General features: G+C 40.4%; 1 long non-coding RNA gene across 1 annotated transcript; it reads right to left on the bottom strand.

Annotated features, from left to right (window-relative positions):
* Positions 1-573: 573 nt before the first annotated feature.
* LOC149842342 (uncharacterized) lies at positions 574-15,046 on the bottom strand. The gene is made up of 4 exons (XR_016431061.1): positions 14,757-15,046; positions 14,491-14,555; positions 14,267-14,359; positions 574-811 (listed from the first exon to the last, which is right to left on the bottom strand). It is a non-coding gene; the product is annotated as an uncharacterized LOC149842342 (long non-coding RNA).
* Positions 15,047-17,999: the final 2,953 nt, after the last annotated feature.

Below are 17,999 nucleotides of genomic sequence, written 5' to 3'. Positions count from 1 at the left end.
AATTTGTTATAAAAGAAACGACCGATATTTGTCACTTCACACATTGGCTTATCGTATCTATTTTGTTTTCAGGTAACTTGGATATATATATTTTGTATTGGGCTCGTGCAAGGTTCAAGCCATCTCTGGTGAACAAGGAAAGAGTATTCATAGAGTTTACACAGCAAACACCGAAACATAGGGATGGCAGTGGACCCGGGGAAAGCGGCCCCCCGCCCCGCCTCACCCCGTTTGGATAGGGGATCCATCCCCGTTCGGGGATGGAGGCGGGGATGGATGTACACTTTTTCCCGCCCCGCCACATCCCCACCCCGCCCCCATCCCCGCAATAGCCCCACCCCGCCTCATCCCCGTTTGAACCGGAGATGGAGGTTCTAATCTTGAGGCGGGGCGGGGGTGGAGACCTTGTCCCCCGCCCCACTGCCATCCCTACCGAAACAGGGTCACAGTCAAAGTGGCACCTCAGCCCGTAACGGGACGTCTGTACTATAACCAGTGGTTTCTCTTCATTACCAAAAAGATATTGTTCGGATCATGAAAAACTTCAACCAATGGGCATGGCAACCAAGTGAGTTCAGCCAAACTCATTTAGTTTCTCATTGATCTCAAATTCTCCAACAGACATTTCATCGTTTTTCCTCACCAGCGTTTGTGAACCGCAACTTTAAGACTGGCCTTCAAAATATAAGGTCAAAATCAACAAGCCTTCAAGGTTCTCCCACAAGGACTTGGAACACATAAGAGCCATGCTAGATCCACGGTGCCCTACAGATTTTAAGTCCGATGCTTCAACGTGCTTCATACTGAACAACTGCAGCAATTTAAGATATCAATACAAGATCCAAACAGGAAAAATCCAACCCAAGTCTGAAGAATGCGGGCGCACACCCACACACACACACACACTGTATAGTAAGAACATAAGGCAAGGTCCAATCTGTACAACCAAGTGAAGGTTAACACCCATGCTAATCAATGAGTTAAAAGTATATTTATCAAAGTGCATTTCATGTATCTAACACTTCCTCAAAGCAAGGGTAGAATAAACATTTTAAGTGCATCTCAATTCTTAATGGTGAAATTAACAATTCAGATTTCTCTGTTCCATCAAAACAATGGGCGTTGAAATGGAAGTTTTTGACGCATAGGGTAAAAGATGGGTCTTTGCATGCAAGTTCGCCTCAACACTACCAATAGCAGAATCGACACGAAATCAAACAAACACACACAACAAGCAGAATTGGAAATAACAAATCTAGAAAGGCAGCTTTTATAAGCTAGATGACCTTCATATACGCTTAGGGAAATAAAATACTATTTTTATTTATACTGTTCACCATTGGTTGGATCAGGAAAGAAGTGCCTTATATCCATAGTCACAAATATAGGTCTCGTCGATGAGGCAAAATCTTGGGATATCATAGGTTTTTTCTACAAATCTCAGGAAAATCTGGGTATTCAAAAAAATAAAACCAAGAAATTGCAAAAATAAGGGGAAAAAGTTTTCAATAAGCTTCCTTCTTTTCTTCTTTACTTCATTCTATCCTTTTCTTTCTTTCTTCTTTCCTTCGTTCCTTCCTTTTCTTTCTTTCTTCTTTCCTTCCTCCCTTTTCCCTTCCTTCTTCCTTCATTGTTTCCTTTCTTTCATCTTTGCTTCTTCTCTCCACCGTTTTTTCCACAGTCCCAGTGCCAGCAGAGGCGAGACAACACCTATACATCACAATATTATGGTGATAATATTTTAATATATAAATTTCTTACATTTTCAAAATATCATAATCATTGTTGTTAAAAACGTGCCTCAAGGCACAAAAAGTGCACCTTGCATCAAGGCGAGAGCCTTTTTGCCTTCAGGGGCAACCCAAGGCGCAACTATGGTAGAGGTCTGTACCTCATATGCCTTGAGGTGCACCTCAAGGTGAGGAGCATGGCTCATTTTTGCAGGGTGAAATGAGGTCAAACCCCTCCTTTGACCCAAAATCCATTTAAAAAAAACTAAAAACAAAAGGGGGCATGATGTTAAGGCACTCCCTTTCGTCTCTTCTCCTCTCCTCCCTCCTCTTCACTGTCAAAGAAGAAGAAGAAGAGGAGCAACTGACTCTCTCTCTCTCTCTCTCTCTCTCTCTCTCTCTCTCTCTCTCTCTCTTGTTTCTCGCTCTCCCTCTTTCTCTTTCGTCTCTTGCTCTCCCGTCTCTCTCTCCCCCCTCTCTCTCTCTAGCTCTCCCTCTCCCTCTCGTTGTCTCTCTGTTGTCACCTTTCCTAAACCATCAGGAATCGAGGACATTGTGTCGATTTCAGGAGTGCGCGAGTTCAAACCCAAGTCACCCATCAACAAGAGAAGCAGCAGGTGGACTCTCGGAAGCCGAAGAAGCCTCCCATTGCTTTCCTCTACTTCCCGAGTCAATTCTTTTTATAACCCTTTAATTTTTTCTTCTTCTCTTTCTGGTATTTTCTCCACAACGTTGACACTCATCTTATTGTTGTTTTCTAAAAGTTATATGGATGAAAAACAAAATCTTTAGTTGAAACTTTAAGAGGAAGTTTGGAACCCAAATGGGTGATCTTTTCTTTTTTCTTCTTTTTTGTTCTTTCTCTAAATGTAAGCCTACATGAGTGTTATGAAATTGACCTGCATTTCTTTGCATATAAATAAGTTGTTGTTGTCTTTATTTCTTCTTTTTTGTTTAAACGCATCGAATTCTAAAATTTCTCAAGTTAAACTATGGTGGTACACGAGAAATGAATTGGTTTGCCACAAATCCTTTATATTTATACCCTAGTAAGCAACAATATTAAAATTTGAAAAAGAATACAAATAATAATGAAGAAAAAAAATAATAGATTTTATTGATTGTTAGATATTTTGTTACTTAATTTTTTATTGAATGCTCATATTTTATTTCTTAGATACTTGCATAGATCAGGTTGTTCCATTAATATTACTTTTACATGTTAATCTCATATTATTCGGTATTTATTTGAGATTTTTTATTTCTTATTAGTTGTTGCTTCATCAATAAAGCATTTATTTTATTTATTTATATTTTTAGATATTTTTTAAAAATTTTTTAAAGTTTAAAAAAAAATTATGACTTGCACTTTATGCCTTGCTTCAGTTTTTGGTGGAAAGCCTCACTATGCCTCAATGCTTTTCACAACATTGATCGTAATATCTTCTTTTAAAAAAGGTTTTTGATTTTACAGTGAAAATATCACGATATTTAGAAAATAGGGCTGATATATGCGACTAATCTTACATCAGAAATGATTTGATCTAGGAACAGGGTTTGACCTTAGCAGTAGGTGCCAAGTTCCTTGGTATCTAGGCAGCAGATTAGTACCCGATTGAGGACCACACTTTTGTAATAATTAAAAATATATGAAAAATAAGAATAAAAATATGAAGGGGCATATCTAAAGACACAAACAATTAGGGCTGGTAAATGCAAGGTTGTTAAATGCGATGAGGCGAAGCGAGGCGTTGAGCCTGCGCTTCGCCTCTAAGGCGTACGCCTCTCACAACGTGAGACTCTCAAGTATCCATGGTATATCTAAAATATCGTAAAAATATGTGGCATTTTTGTAGGGATGTTAATGGATTGAATTTAATGCGTATTCGACTTTAATGCGTATTCGACTGCATCAGAAGTTCAGAATGACCTTTGTTTAATGTTCATAATCAGATTTTTTTTTATATTTACCTTAGGCGCATCACTGCAACGCCTCAGTACCTTGAGCCTGCGCTTCGCCTCTGAGGCGTACGCTTCAGGTACTGAGGCGTACGCCTCTCACAACACTGGGTAAATGAGCCAAAAAAACATAACAGGGCATGTTTGGGCTCAGCTCGTTTACCAGTGGAGTAAGCATGTGATTTGGCTCCTGATCATGTTTAGCCGAGCCAAGCTTGAGCTCAGATCGTCCCTTACCGAGACGAGCCGAACATGAGCTGGCTTGTGTAAAAATTCCATGTTATTTATAAATGGAATATATATTTTTTATATATTACACTCTATGTCACAAGGACTCGACCAACTGGGTGTTGCACCCGCGTCGACGCGACGCAGGTGCGGCACCCGGTGCGGTCAACCTGACCCTGGGTGTGGTCAACGCACCCAGGGTCATTTATGTCCAACTTTTGAACTTTATATATATATATATATATTATTTTTTGCCGCAACCCCGCACCCAAGTTTTTTCAAAGTGCCGCACCCGCAACCATGTGGCATAGATTACACTTAAAATATATATCACACCCAGTGTTATTAAAAACGCGCCTTGAGGCGCAAAAGGCGCGCCTCGCCTTGAGGCGCGGCCCTCTGTGCCTCAAGGCACAAGCCTGAGGCGTGAGCTGCAAAAAATTATTTTTTTACTAAAGCCTGAGGCGGGATCATCGGAGAATCCGATCGGCAGCGATCCAGCCATCTTCTTGACAGAGAAATTGCCTGCCGAGGGGATGAACCAGACGATGAACTTGGAGTCGCGGCCACCATGGTGGAGGAGGTCGAACCCGACGCTCATGGAAAGCGTGGAGACGGCGGGGGAGCCAAAGGGGGCGATGCCGGACTTGACGACGAGGCGGAAGGCGTTGGCGGGGTCGTTGGGCTGGTAGGAGAGGTGGACAGAGGGGCCAGCGTCGAAGACGGTGGCGAGGCTCATGCAGAGCTCTCCGGCGCCGTCTACGGCTGATACGCCGAAGAGGACGGGGAGGCCGAGGACTCTCAGGGGGACCTTCGCCCTCAGGACGGGGATGCTCTCTCTCTCTCTCCCTCTCCTTGGTTCCAAAGAACAAAATGTTAAATAAAAGTTTAAACTACAAAAAACAAAATGTTAAATACAAGGTAAAACAACTGATAGTTTAATCATGTTGTGTTGATATGACCGTAAATATCGTAATAAAATCATGATATTTTCATCTAAAGGATAATATCGTGATTTTGAAAATATTACTACATGTTGACTGTTCTAGTGACTGTTGACTTACTCGGGTTCCAGGTGGCTTGCCCTAAGCTTGGGTGGGTGTGGCTCGGTTCGGTGTTGTGGACTTTATGGCTAACTTAGCTAGACTTGAAGAGGATACATAACTGAATTGCCTTTTTTGGGCAAACTCAATTAGTATTTTGTGGACCTCTCCAAGGCTCGGTCCAGTTGAGTTGATGGCAACCGATTGAAGGTTAAGTACTTATTTGGGTTCCTATCGTGAAGAACCAAGTCAGCATGATATGTCCAGACCCGCGCCTGACTTTGAACCGCCTGTACCATGTCCAGGTCCACATGGCTAGAACCAAACCCAAGCTAGTCAGGTAAAACCACTCTTTTTGAAAAAAACAAAAACAAAATGCTTATGAATTGACAAGACTTTAATTGAATCTTGGGTTGTATCTAATTGGATCCTACTTCAATATTAAGCTCAAATTAAGGATTCAACAAGTAGGATGTAATCTGACACAAATCCAAATCCAATAAGTTAGATTTGGTAGCCAAATTTTACTATCCGATTAAAAATCAGATATTTTTTTATAATTTTTTTAAAGTTTTCAAAAATTTTTTTGAGGCTTACGCTTTACGCCTCGAGGCTTATGCCTCGCCTCGGTTTTTGGTGGAACGCCTCGCTACGCCTCAACGCTTTTCACAACACTGATCACACATGTTTTATCTATACAAGCTCACAAGAGCCGAGCACCCTGTGTTTGGGCTCGACTCATTTAAGATAAACTAGCTGATCGTGGCTCGGCTCACCAGCTATAAAAACCAATCACGAATGAGTTCGTGATGAGCCAAGCTGAGTCACGAGCTGCTTGGTTCATATACCAGCCCTACACATTTCTCTACAGCTTTGGGTAATGGTTACACCATTGATGGGCTGCAGCACAGCGAGAAGGTGCCCTCACCATAGCTTGTCCACCCAATCACCCACCAGATGGTGGATTTCTTTGTCGTTCTCATCACTTGGGTTGCTAGAATAGGCTAGTAGCCTAGTATGCTAGAGGACCCACAACCAGTGCAAAGGACGCGGATTAAGGATCAGGAACTAAAGTAGAGAACCCATTAACCACAGACCCAATTCAATCCATCTTAACTCAGCCCATCCCAATTCAACTGAGCTTAGACCAAATTAAACTTACACCAGCAATGATTATTGGCCACTTATTCACGATGTTGAAGAGACATATGATAATGGTATGCATGTATCACCTTTTATGCAATTCCAATTTCACATTTCTCATGTTATTCTTTAGGGGGCGTTTGTGCGTCAAGGATGTATGTGACCTCATGCATTTCAGTGGGGCCCACCAACGTGATGCAAACTCGAGCTCCTCTTTCCCTGCAGAAAGAGGAGCTCGTTTTTAACATTCCACCCCACCCCCTTTGGGGTAATGTAGCTGGGGGGGGGGGGGGGGGGACTCCTCTTCCAGGGAAGAGAGCTCCACAGAAAGGCTGTCGTGGAGTTCTCTTCCGTGACACACAAACATAGTGTATATGCATGTATACGTTCACATTTTATTTATTTCCTTCAGAATAAATATTTATCACAAACATTTCATAAGAATGTATGTGTATAGATGGATATATCATGAATAAAATTAAATAAGATATCGATGCTGAAAGCTGCAAGTGCATAAAGCAATGGCATATTTCAGAAGAAAAGAAATAAGCATGTTCAACATATGAAATGTGGGACACAGTGTTGACCATGTTCAACACAAGTTATGCTGCACCCATGAAGTATCATGGCATGTACAGAGTCTATATTTGTGCCATATCATGTTAACACGAGAAACACATGTGAAAGGTGCATTTGAGACATAGTCACCAACATCGTTGTCGGCAAGGCTTTCACAAGAGTTTATGCCAAAAAGTTGCTTTTCTCAGGAAAATATCGCAAGTTTTAAAATTTTGCAAAAATATAAAGAATAATAAAAATAAGAAATAATAGGTTTTATAGCATTTTTTTTGCAAAAATACAAAGAAAAACTAGAAAAATTTTAAAATATAAAAGAAACAAAAAATAAAAACAAATACTTATATATAAAAAATTGTTTTTTCAAAATCTAAGGAACATATAGAAAAAATATTGGCTGACCTTAAAATGCCGATAATATAGCGATATTTTCAAAATATTGGCCATATCAGTGACTAAGGTTTGAGAGCATTGGATCACAGATCTGAGGATCTGATGTGGCATGGGCCCCATGCCTAGATCTGAGGCATACAAATGATGTATCCTAGATCATTACTTTTTTGAGGACCTATGTAGTGAAAGTTGCTACTCAGTGCCTAAGTGCTAAGCCTTCAAAAAGCCAAGTCGGTGCCCAGGCGGGTCATTCACTTTGTAGTGACCAGAGAAGAATAAGAAGAGAGGGGACAGAGGAGAGCAAAAGAAGAAGAAGAGAAGAAGCAGAGAAAAGAAAAAGAAGATAAGGGGTGAGGAAGAAGAAGAAAAAGGGAAGGAGGGAGTGTGTATAAAAAGGGAAGAATAAGGGATGGAGAGAAGAAGAAGAAGAAGAAAAGGGGAAGGAGGAAGTGTGTAGCTTAGTTGTTAGGGTTTCTCCTCCTTTTCTTTCTTCCTCTGGACCAGTGGCGGAGCCACGGGTGGGCATGGGTGGGCGGCCGCCCACCCTAAACTTTGAAACCGAGTCGAATCGGGACTCGTGAAACCGAGTCGACCGGGACCCGGGCTCTCGATGAGTCTAGAGCCTGCCAAAAGGGGCGAGGGGTAAAACCCTCGCCAGTTTTCTAAAGCTCTGCCCCTCCGTTCCGGCGTTCCCCTTCTGTCACAGGCAAGGCGGCAACCCCTGTGCTCTGCAGTGCCGCCGGCCTCCCTTCGGTGAACCCGCGGTGGCGGTGCCCCCCTTTGAGCTTCTCCCTCTCTGCTGCAATCTCCGGCGACGCGAGGCACCGGTGTCGCAGTCAGTCGGACCTTCACCAATCTCCGGCGACCATCGCTAGCCTAGCAGCCGGCTGTCGCACTGTCTCAGGTAAATTTTTGGTCGGTGTTTATGGGGATCGGTGGTTTTTGGCCGTTGGTTTGGTTGTGTTATCGGTTTCTTCTTTTTTCTTGTGGATTTCTTTGGTTGCTTGACTTTTTGGGCACTTGACGTGTGGTTTTGTTTATGGGGTTTGTAATGTGTTCGTTTTCTTTTTAGGATTTCTATAAACATGTTGGTTTGCTCAATTGTGTGATCTTTTTCTATGATGGGTTTGCGTAAAGATTGGTTTTCTTGGATGTGGGTGTCTCAAATTTGGGGGGTTTTGTTGATGTCTTAGGAGTTCTTTTTGCCTTCCCATTGCTTTAAAGTTGGCATTCTATTGGTGCTTTTAGGGTTTGTTTTGGCTTTGTGCCCTCAAAGTGGTGTTGCTTCAATGGTGCAATAACAGAGGCGTTTATTGGGTTTCATTGGTGTTGGTTCTTTTGGGGTTTGTTGATTGTTTCGTATTTTGTCTTTGCTGTTTTAGGTTTGCATTTTGGTGCTTTTAAGTTTTCTTTCTTCTTGTTACTGTCATTGCTCATTGGGGCGTTTGTCTAGCGGAAGAGGGGCATGTTGTTGTTTTCATTGGTTTTGGTTCTTTTGAGGTCTTATGTCCATGCCTGATTTAGGATTCCATTTTTTTTTTTTGGGGGGGGGGGGGAATGCTGTTGTTTCTGTAGTGCATGTGCCAAAATATTGAGACACTGTGGGATTAGGCTGTCCTTGATTCTTTTGGAATGTGCTTTTCTCTATGGCTATATTTCATGTTGCCTTTAGTGTTGACGGTTTTAAGCTTTAATTTATTATCTTTTAAACATCATTCTTAGGTTTCATCAATAACAAGAATGGTCTGCCCTTCATGAACTAATGATATTCAGTAATCTTCAAACACGTTCTAAGCAAGAATGTCTGACCCATTTGCGCCCCCCTCCGAGATTAATGAACTTTATTGTTTAAATTATTCTTTCAGTTCTCTCTCTCTCTCTACTCTTGACCCTCACTTCTTTACTAAAGGCTTCCTTATACTATGACTTCACGGAGTGTGTCTCTGCAAATGGTGAAGGGGCATATAGGTGAACTGTTTTTATGAGGTATAGAGGTGGGAGCATGGTGCTTATCTGTAGGTATCTCATACTACGGAGGCTGTTTTCTGACAAGGACTTTGGTTAGTATGAAAAGTCTGATAGTATATAAATGTTTAAGTGATTTAGATTGTGTATGGTAAATTTATAGAAACTTGTAGGATGCTATCCTAAACTTTCAAGAAAAGTCATCCATATCCCTTTATATACAAGTCACACTGGACTTTGCTTCCACTGCCTCCTCTGATTGCCAACAGGGGGCTTCGCCCCCTGCCTTGTTCTTGTTGTCATTTCATTTTACTCGATCCTTTTTTGCAATGAGATTTGGCTTATATAACATTGTCATATTTTTTTTTCATTGCGTAGGAATGGATAAGTTTATAACGAAAAGGTCAATTTTGATAAATCTTCTGTAACTCGAGAAGGAGAACCAAGTCAGAAAATATGCAAAACAGAAAATGATGAATCAGAGTTACCTGCAGACCCTGCACTTCGTCCTTCTATTTCTAGTTATCATCCTAATATCCAAGATAATGTTCGTAGAGCATATATGATCTGAGGTCCTTGTCAACCTCGAGATTGTATGTTTCAACTAAACCATCAAAAACGAAGGTTCATTCCAACTTGGTATGATGAGTATAAGGATTGGTTGGAGTATAGTACAAGTAAGCATAAAGCATATTGTTTGCAGTGTTATCTTTTCAGGCCAAAAAGCACAGAGAAGATTAGTTTAGAGGCATTCGTATCTGAAGGATTTGATAACTGGAAAGACAAGAAGAGGTTTGATAAACATGTTGGAAGCTCTGGCAGTTTTCACAATTCAGCACGAATGAAGTGTCAAAATTTGATGCAACAAAAACAACATATTGATTCTATACTTTATCAACAAAGTGTTCGACAGAAAGATGAATATAGACTTCGCCTTTGGGCAACTGTTAATGCAATCAGATACTTGTTAAGTCAAGGATTGACATTTCGAGGGCATGATGAAGTTGAAGAATCTCTTAATAGAGGAAATTTTATTGAGTTGTTGAAGATATTTGCAAAGATCAATGATGACATAAATAAAGTTGTATTGAAAAGTGCTCCAAAAAATAACAAATTGATATCTCCTGATATACAAAAGGATATTGTCAAGGCTGCTTCTATACAAACCACAAATGCTATTATCATGGAACTTGGAGATACTTTTTTTTCTATTTTACTTGATGATTCTCGTGATGTATCAATTAAAGAACAAATGACTATTGTTTTACGGTTTGTTAATAAAAAAGGTCGAGTGGTTGAGCGATTTCTTACTCTTGTGCATGTTCTTTAAACAAGTTCTCTGTCACTCAAACAAGCAGTTGAAGAAGCATTCTGTAAGAATAAATTAAACATATCAAGTTTGCGTGGACAGGGTTATGATGGAGCAAGTAATATGAGAGGGAAGTTTAATGGATTGAAAAGTCTTATATTACATGAAAATGCATCTACATATTATATTCATTGTTTTGCACATCAACTTCAATTGGCATTAGTTGGTGGTGCTAAAAAAAATTCATTGCTTGATGTGTTTTTCAATATATTAGGCAGGTTGTCAACTTTTTTCTCCACTTCATGCAAGAGATCTGAGCTTATTCGAGAAGCAGAATTTATGTGAATTGCTGAAGCACTTGCATTGGGTGAACTTGAAACAGGACGAGGATTAAATCAAGAAATAAGTTCCAAACGACCTGGTGATACTCGGTGAGGTTCTCATTACGATGCTTTGGTTAATTTACTCAGTATGTATTCTTCTGTTATTCAAGTGTTAAATTTCATTGCAGAAGATACATATTCAGGAAAAAGTTCATATGCAATTATTTTATATCATCAGTTGCAAGATTTTGAATTTGTGTTTTGCTTACATTTGATGTGTAAAGTTTTGGGAATAACTGATGATCTTTCACAAGCACTTCAGCGAAAAGATCAAGACATTGTGAATGCTATGAGTTTAGTCACTATATCAAAACAGTGCCTTCAAGGTCTGAGAGACAATGGATGGGACTCTCTCATAAACAAAGTGTTCATATTTTGTAAGAGATTTGATATTCTAATTTCTGATCTAGGGGACTCATATACACCTCAAGGACGACCAAGACGTAAGGTTGAAAAGATCACCACATTGCATCATTATCGTATTGATGTGTTTTATGTTATTATTGATTTGCAACTTCAAGAGTTGAATGATCGTTTCACTAAAGCAAATACAGAGCTCCTCCTTTCAATGGCATGCTTGAGTCCAAAGAATTTTTTTTGCTTTTGATAAAGATAAGTTGATTCGTTTTGCTGAGCTTTACCCTAAGGACTTTTCTAACGTAAACATAATTAGACTGAAAAATCAATTGGATATATATATTGCAGACATGCGAAACAGTGATCAGTTTTCAAATTTAAAATATTTAGCAGAGCTAGCAGAGATGATGGTAGCAACTCAAAAGCACATTGTATTTTCTCATGTGTATCTATTGATTAAGTTGGCATTAACTTTGTCAGTTGCAACAGCAAGTGTTGAAAGAGCATTTTCAGCTATGAACAATATCAAAAGTCGTCTACGTAATAGAATGGGAGATGAATGGATCAATGATGCTTTGGTTACTTACATAGAGAAGAAGACATTTGATACCATCAGTGATGATGCAATTATGAATTGCTTTCAAAATATGAAAAATAGAAGATGCCAATTGTAAAATTTTCATGAATTTAGTTGTTTGTATTTCTTAAGTGAACAATTTTTATTTTAGTTTAAAAGTACAATTGAAGGTTTTATCTTATTATGTTCATAAATTTAGTTGTTTGTGTTTGTAACAATTGTTATTTTAATTCAAAGGCTTATTTAAGTTTTATCTCTCCACGAATGACTGTTCCTCCAGCGAAAATTTTTTGGCTCCGCCACTGGTCCGAATAAATGGATCGTCCTTCAAGACCATAGCATTGTCTCCGAGACCCGAAGTCTGCCCACCCAAGGAAAAACTTTTGGCTCCGCCACTGCTCTGGACACTGAGACCCAAGAGGAGAAGGCAAGAGGTGTGTGTGTGAGGGAGAGAGAGAGGGAGTCCCACCCCCTTTTTTATATCAATATACAAAAAAAAACTAGGTGCTCCAGGCCCTGCACCTAAGACACTTACTAGTCAGTCTACATTCTACACCTAGTCAGCTGACTAGGTACCTTGGCCTAGCATTGGGCCCTGCATATAGGTCCATCAGGCATCTGGTCAGCTGACTGGACACGATTTTGATAACAAAGCTAACAATAAAATATGCATTTTTTACTTTCCTTTGGCCCGACAGGGGAGCCGGCACAGAGACCCTCAGTTCTCAAATCCAAGTATCTCAAATGTGAAGCAGAATCTTAAATGTGAAGCACTGATTTGACATAGGCTGTGCATGAAATCATAAAGGTCACAGGTTGCAAGTAACAAGTTGCAGGATGACAGCCTAAACACCCGAACATTTGAACAAAAGTGATCATGGTATGCAGGAAAACTGGATTATGAGTTTGCTGGTCATGACTCAAAAGTAGAGAATCCAGTGACTGAGGTGAGGCTGCATTAGGTATGGTTTCTGGTCTTACCCAGACCTGTACTATGCAGATTGGACTTGGGTGAGGTAAGAAATAGGTCAATTACCTAATGATGAACTGAAAATGATCTTTTTTTTCTTTGGAAGCAGCTTAAAGATATTCATTTTTTGAGATCTGAAAATGACCATTAACAGTTTGTTTTGGTTATGCTGGGTTTATAGCGAATTAAATATCATGTTCAACATCACATACTTGTGTTATGGCTGATGGCACAGGTTGCAATCATCTAGGCTTGGCTAGATGGCATATAAGTTAACAGCTTCTTTGGGTTGGGTCTTGGTTGAGGTGGTTTAGTCAGGGATAGGTCTGGGATGATCAGAGAAAGAGAAGTAAACCCATATGATTTATTTTTCTATTTGAGGTGAATAAAAATCATAAGTCACTTGTATTGTTAAAGGTAATTTCTCGGCGAGGGTATTTCTCGGAGAGATTTTCAAAAGTTGATAAATGTTAGGAATATCTCAGTAATATATAGAAAATTAAATAAAAACTCTAAAAAATAAGTAAAAATACAGAAAATAGAAAAATGAAAGAAACAGTCTCTTCTTCCATTCCTTCCCTTTCTTCTTTTCTTTTCCTTCCTTCCTTCCTTCCTTTCTTTTAATTTCATTTTCTTTCCTTCTTCCCCTCCCTTCCTTCCTTTCTTCTCTTCCTTCTTTCCTTCTCTTTCTTCCTTTCTTCCCTTTCTTCTTTTCCTTTCCTTCTTCCTTTCTTCTCTTCCTTCCTTCCTTCTTTCCTTTCCTTCTTCCCCTGCCTTCATTTTTTCTCTTGCTCTTTCCTTTCCTTCCTTTTTTTCCTTTCTTCTTTTCCTTTCCTTCTTTCCTTTTCTTCCTTCCTTCCCTCTGTTCTTTTCCTTTCCTTCTTTCCTTTCCTTCCTGCCTTCCCTTTCTGTAGCGATATGTATCACGATATTATCGTGAAAAATATAATTTGCCGATATATTGAAAATATTGCGATATTTTCAATATATCTGTGACACTTAAAAATGAAGCATAGGAAAAGAGCAACAACAAGGATTCAATTTCTAAGGAATCAGTTAGGGCTGGGAAATGCAAAAATAATCACTTTCAAGTTAAAGAAGAAATCATTTCATCACTTACCAAACAAGCCATCAGTCTCTCTTATTCATTCCATTTCTTTAAGGATCTCAATCTATTCCTGGTTACTGTCTACAGACTTATGCATCTCTGAAGATCAGGGAGAAAACTGTAACTCTCTAACATCTTCCCATACCACCAACAACCACAACACCAGGACATTCGTTCTGGTGTATAACTTTCACGACTAACCTACACTAACATACATAAATACAACATAGTGCTAACGATGTCGAATTTGCAAAAGATACAATATACACACCATTTCAATCTCATAATCAAATGGCAAGTGTGCCACTAATTTCACACAAGATGTTAAGATGCATAACCAATAAGAACAGGTGTGTCACAATTTTGCATGCTAGAGAAAACGAAGCCTAATTGAATAAAATATCCATAGAATCCCCACTCATTTCCAACAACGAACAGCAACAGCAACAATAGAGCAACTATTGAGCCATCAGAAGTATCAATAACCACAATTAATTTCGTATAGCAGTGAAGAAAGAAACGTACTCCGGCGTGTGCGCTTCTTGTACAAGATGCGGTACCCACATTCCCGGCACTGAATGACGTCCCCAGGCTTCAATGTATTCTCTGCACCATAATCTACAGACCGAAATCCATAAATCATCCGTAACATGAACACAATTCGATAGATTGTCAAGAACACCAAAAACAAAAAGAAGAATGTAGAACATGATCAACTCGAGAGGATTGTGTTTGTGTTTGAAATTTACCTCCGCAAATGTAGCTCACTGGTTCAGGCTGTTGTGGGTCCATCTCTTCTGCAACTATCCTTTCCCTACACACACAGAAGGCGAAGTTGGGATTCATCTAGCTCTAAAATGCACTACAGGATTTTTCAGAATTGGGGTTTTTATTGCTCGTAAAAGGAAACAAAAGGAGAGAAAAGGGATCGATTCAACATGGTCGATGCAAAAACCCAAGATAGGAGATCGAATACTCAGAAACCATGAAAACCCAAGAGAACATAAAGCGCTACCACAAACTCGAGGGCGGAGGAAGAGTCGCGTCGCAGGAAAACCCTTGCAATGTTCTCTCGGCGCTTACTTGATTGAGGAACCGAGAAGAAACTGATGTACGGATCAAACCCTAAGATTGAGTTCGGATCTAAAGAGAAATTGGCTGGTGAGAAGGATCTCTCTCTCGACAGCACTGTGGGGAGAGCATGGGAAGAATCCGAAGATCTAGCTGGAGGTGGGTCTCGACTCTGTCTGTCTGTAACCCAGTCAGTTTGATAGGACAACTGAGGTGTTCGCTGTTTATGATCCCAACTTCGCTAACAGGAGGCCCATGTTTGGAGATGACTTTGACAGGTGTTTACTTTTAATGATCAGTGATTTCTAATCATGATTTTAATTCTGTCGTCCTTCCTAATCTCTTTAGTCTTTCTCCCCCAAGCAGTGACACCCGTGTTGTCAAGTTCTGGACAAGGTATTTATCATCCATTTTTTGTTGCACTTGCTTTTCAACTTATCAATAAGCTTTCACATCTTGCTAAGGATATTAGAGACTGAATTCATAATTGCAACTTTGTGAAATTTCAGCATTTGGATGCCTGAAAGCGTGAGCTTTCTGAATTATATCAGTCTATATCTTATCCTGACATTTTTTTTGAACCTCAACTTTTAAGTCACCAGGTTAGGTTCATTGAACTATCTATGTTGTTGAATAACTGAAGAGTTAGGGATGAAATCTGTTGGAAACAATGATCTATGATGAATTGGCTCAAAGCCGATGATGGTAACACTAAGTTTTTTTCACTCATATATGTCCCATCACCATCGGATGAAGGTCATCCCTTCTATCTTCATTGAGGGTGTTTCTTTCTCTGATCAGTTTGTCAATAAGGCCGTCACGCGTTATTTCAAGTCTATTTATGCTTCTTCAGTGATTGCGAAGGGGAATATTGGGTTTGTCATACTACAGGCGATCTCTCATGACCAAGCCTGTGCTTTACAAAGAAGATTCTCGGATGTTGAGATCCTTCGTGCTATCAAGGATCTGTTTGGTTGGAAAGAGCCCGACTTTGATGAGTTTCATGTTGACTTTTTCAAGATTTTCTAGGATTTTGTCAAACCGAACGTGGTTAGCCTCTTCGATGAGTTTTATCGCAACTCCAGGCTGCCCTACCCTTTTCATTTAGCCATTATTTCGCTTATTCCTAAAGATGTCGACACTTTGGATATCTCTCGGCTCCGCCCGATCTCGGTGACGAGTGCTCTTTACCGTATGATTGCCAAGGTTTTGGTAAACGCGCTGAAATCGGTAGCTCAACAGATCTTCTCAGACTCTCAGTTCGCCTCCATTCATAATAAGTGGGTTCATCATCCTTTTATCATGGCAACCGAGGTTGTTCACTCTTTGCATCAATGCAGTCAGCCTTCTTTCGTTCTTAAATTAGATTTTTATAAGGCATTTGATTTTGTTCAATGACCCTTCTTATTTCAAATGTTATCGAACTTCGGGTTTGGTCGTCAGTTCTCTAGTTGGGTTAGGGAACTAGTCTCGAATACCTAGGCTATGCTGAATATCAAGAGCACTTTCGAGGAGCGATTCAAGCTGAAGCGGGGTCTGCGTCAAGGCTGCCCTCTTCACCTTTGTTGTTTAATGCGATCGTCGAGGGTCTTGTTGTGCTGCTTAAGCGGGTCGCTACATACAGTTTCATTGATCTCTTACCGGTCCAAGACTTTCATGCTCATGCTCTTATTTATGTTGATGATATGATCATTTTTTGTGGCGCTAGTATTCAGCAGATACTTCGGTTCAAGTTCATTCTTCATTTTTTTCTCTCTTTTCGGCCTTTCTCTCAATGAGCAAAAGTGTTCACTTTCTATGTTCCACGTTCAACCCTCTATATTAGCTGCTGGGATGAATATTTTTAATTGTGTTATATCTGAGTTGCCTATGTTGTACTTGGGTTTGTCGTTACAAGTTAAGCGTCTTTCCTCTGTGGCCTAGGCTCTGATGCTTCTTAAAGTTAAACGCAAATTACTCTCGTGACAAGCTTCTTATCTCTTATATGTTGGCCGCCTAACTTTAATGAAGCACGTTTTCTCAACTATTCCAGAATTCTTCATGTCCATGTTTCTGATGCATGTGGGTATGGAGAAGCAGCTGACGCATCTGCTGATAGGCTTCCTTTGGTCTGGGTGTCATCTCAAGGGTAAGCGTCACCTGGTTGACTGGCATTCGGTGGTCTTGCCGCGTTCTATGGTCGGTTTAGGTGTTCCTGCGCCCAGACTCAGAAGTATTGCTCTGGTCTCTAAGCAATGTTGGCTTGCTCATCAACTGGATAATCTTTGCGCTACTTTTCTTCTCTCTAAGTATGGGTCTCCTTCCGGTCTTTCTACGCTCGTGGTGTGGAGTATTTTTTCATCTGCGTAAGTTATGGTTGTCAACTTTAGCTTTCTTCAGTGATAATTTTGATGATCCCACCAATATTGGTAACTGGGTGCATTGGGCTATTGCTTTTACCAGAAAGTTCTTGACCAACAAAGTCTATAGATCGTTGCTTCCCCCAGGGGCGGCCGAAAGCAGATCAGGTCATGCTGAACATGAGCATTTTTGCGCATGCTGACATCGTGGCCATTCGATTTTCATTTTAAAAAGCTCAAAAGTCAGCAAAACCACGTGGCATTCATCCAAAATGCAAACAGATGGCCACAATGTCGGCATGAGTAAAAACGCTCATGTTCAGCATGACCTTATCTGTTTTCGGGGTGGTCTGGTTGCTCAAATTTGCGCTCTGAGCGAAGGCCCCTTCACCCCATTCTCGAGTCTTGGCTTGGTTAATCTTGCACGATAAGGTCCAAACTCAGTCTACCTTAAAGAGGTGGAGCTTCCAGCTTCCGAGTTGGTGTGTGCTTTGTCATGCTGCTGAAGAATCCTCGTTCCACCTCTTATAGTCTTGCCCTACCTTTGTGGAGATCTTTCGTAGGACTTGGAGGCACCCGAAAGTCGTGGTTATAGAGAAGTCCTTTGCGTTAGACCTCATATTGGGTTCGGTCTGCTTTCGGTGCAGTAAGTCATGGCGGTTAATCTGGAGGTCGTGGTTGTTTACTACTTAGTGGTTCGTTTGGATGGTATGCAACGATGCCCTTTTTCGAGAATCTCAGATCAACATTAATCTTCTTGCTAAAAAAACTAGTGGACGTTTACGCGATTCTGCGTATTCATCTTCCAGATCTAACATTTTCTCCTGCTGTGGCTTCGCTCCCTCCGA

Source organism: Nuphar pumila, chromosome 3 (genome assembly GCF_984573655.1).
Source record: "Nuphar pumila chromosome 3, dmNupPumi1.hap1.1, whole genome shotgun sequence".
Taxonomy (NCBI): Eukaryota; Viridiplantae; Streptophyta; class Magnoliopsida; order Nymphaeales; family Nymphaeaceae; genus Nuphar; species Nuphar pumila.
The sequence above is the reverse complement of the archived record's forward strand: the minus strand, read 5'-3'. Positions and strand labels throughout refer to the sequence as shown.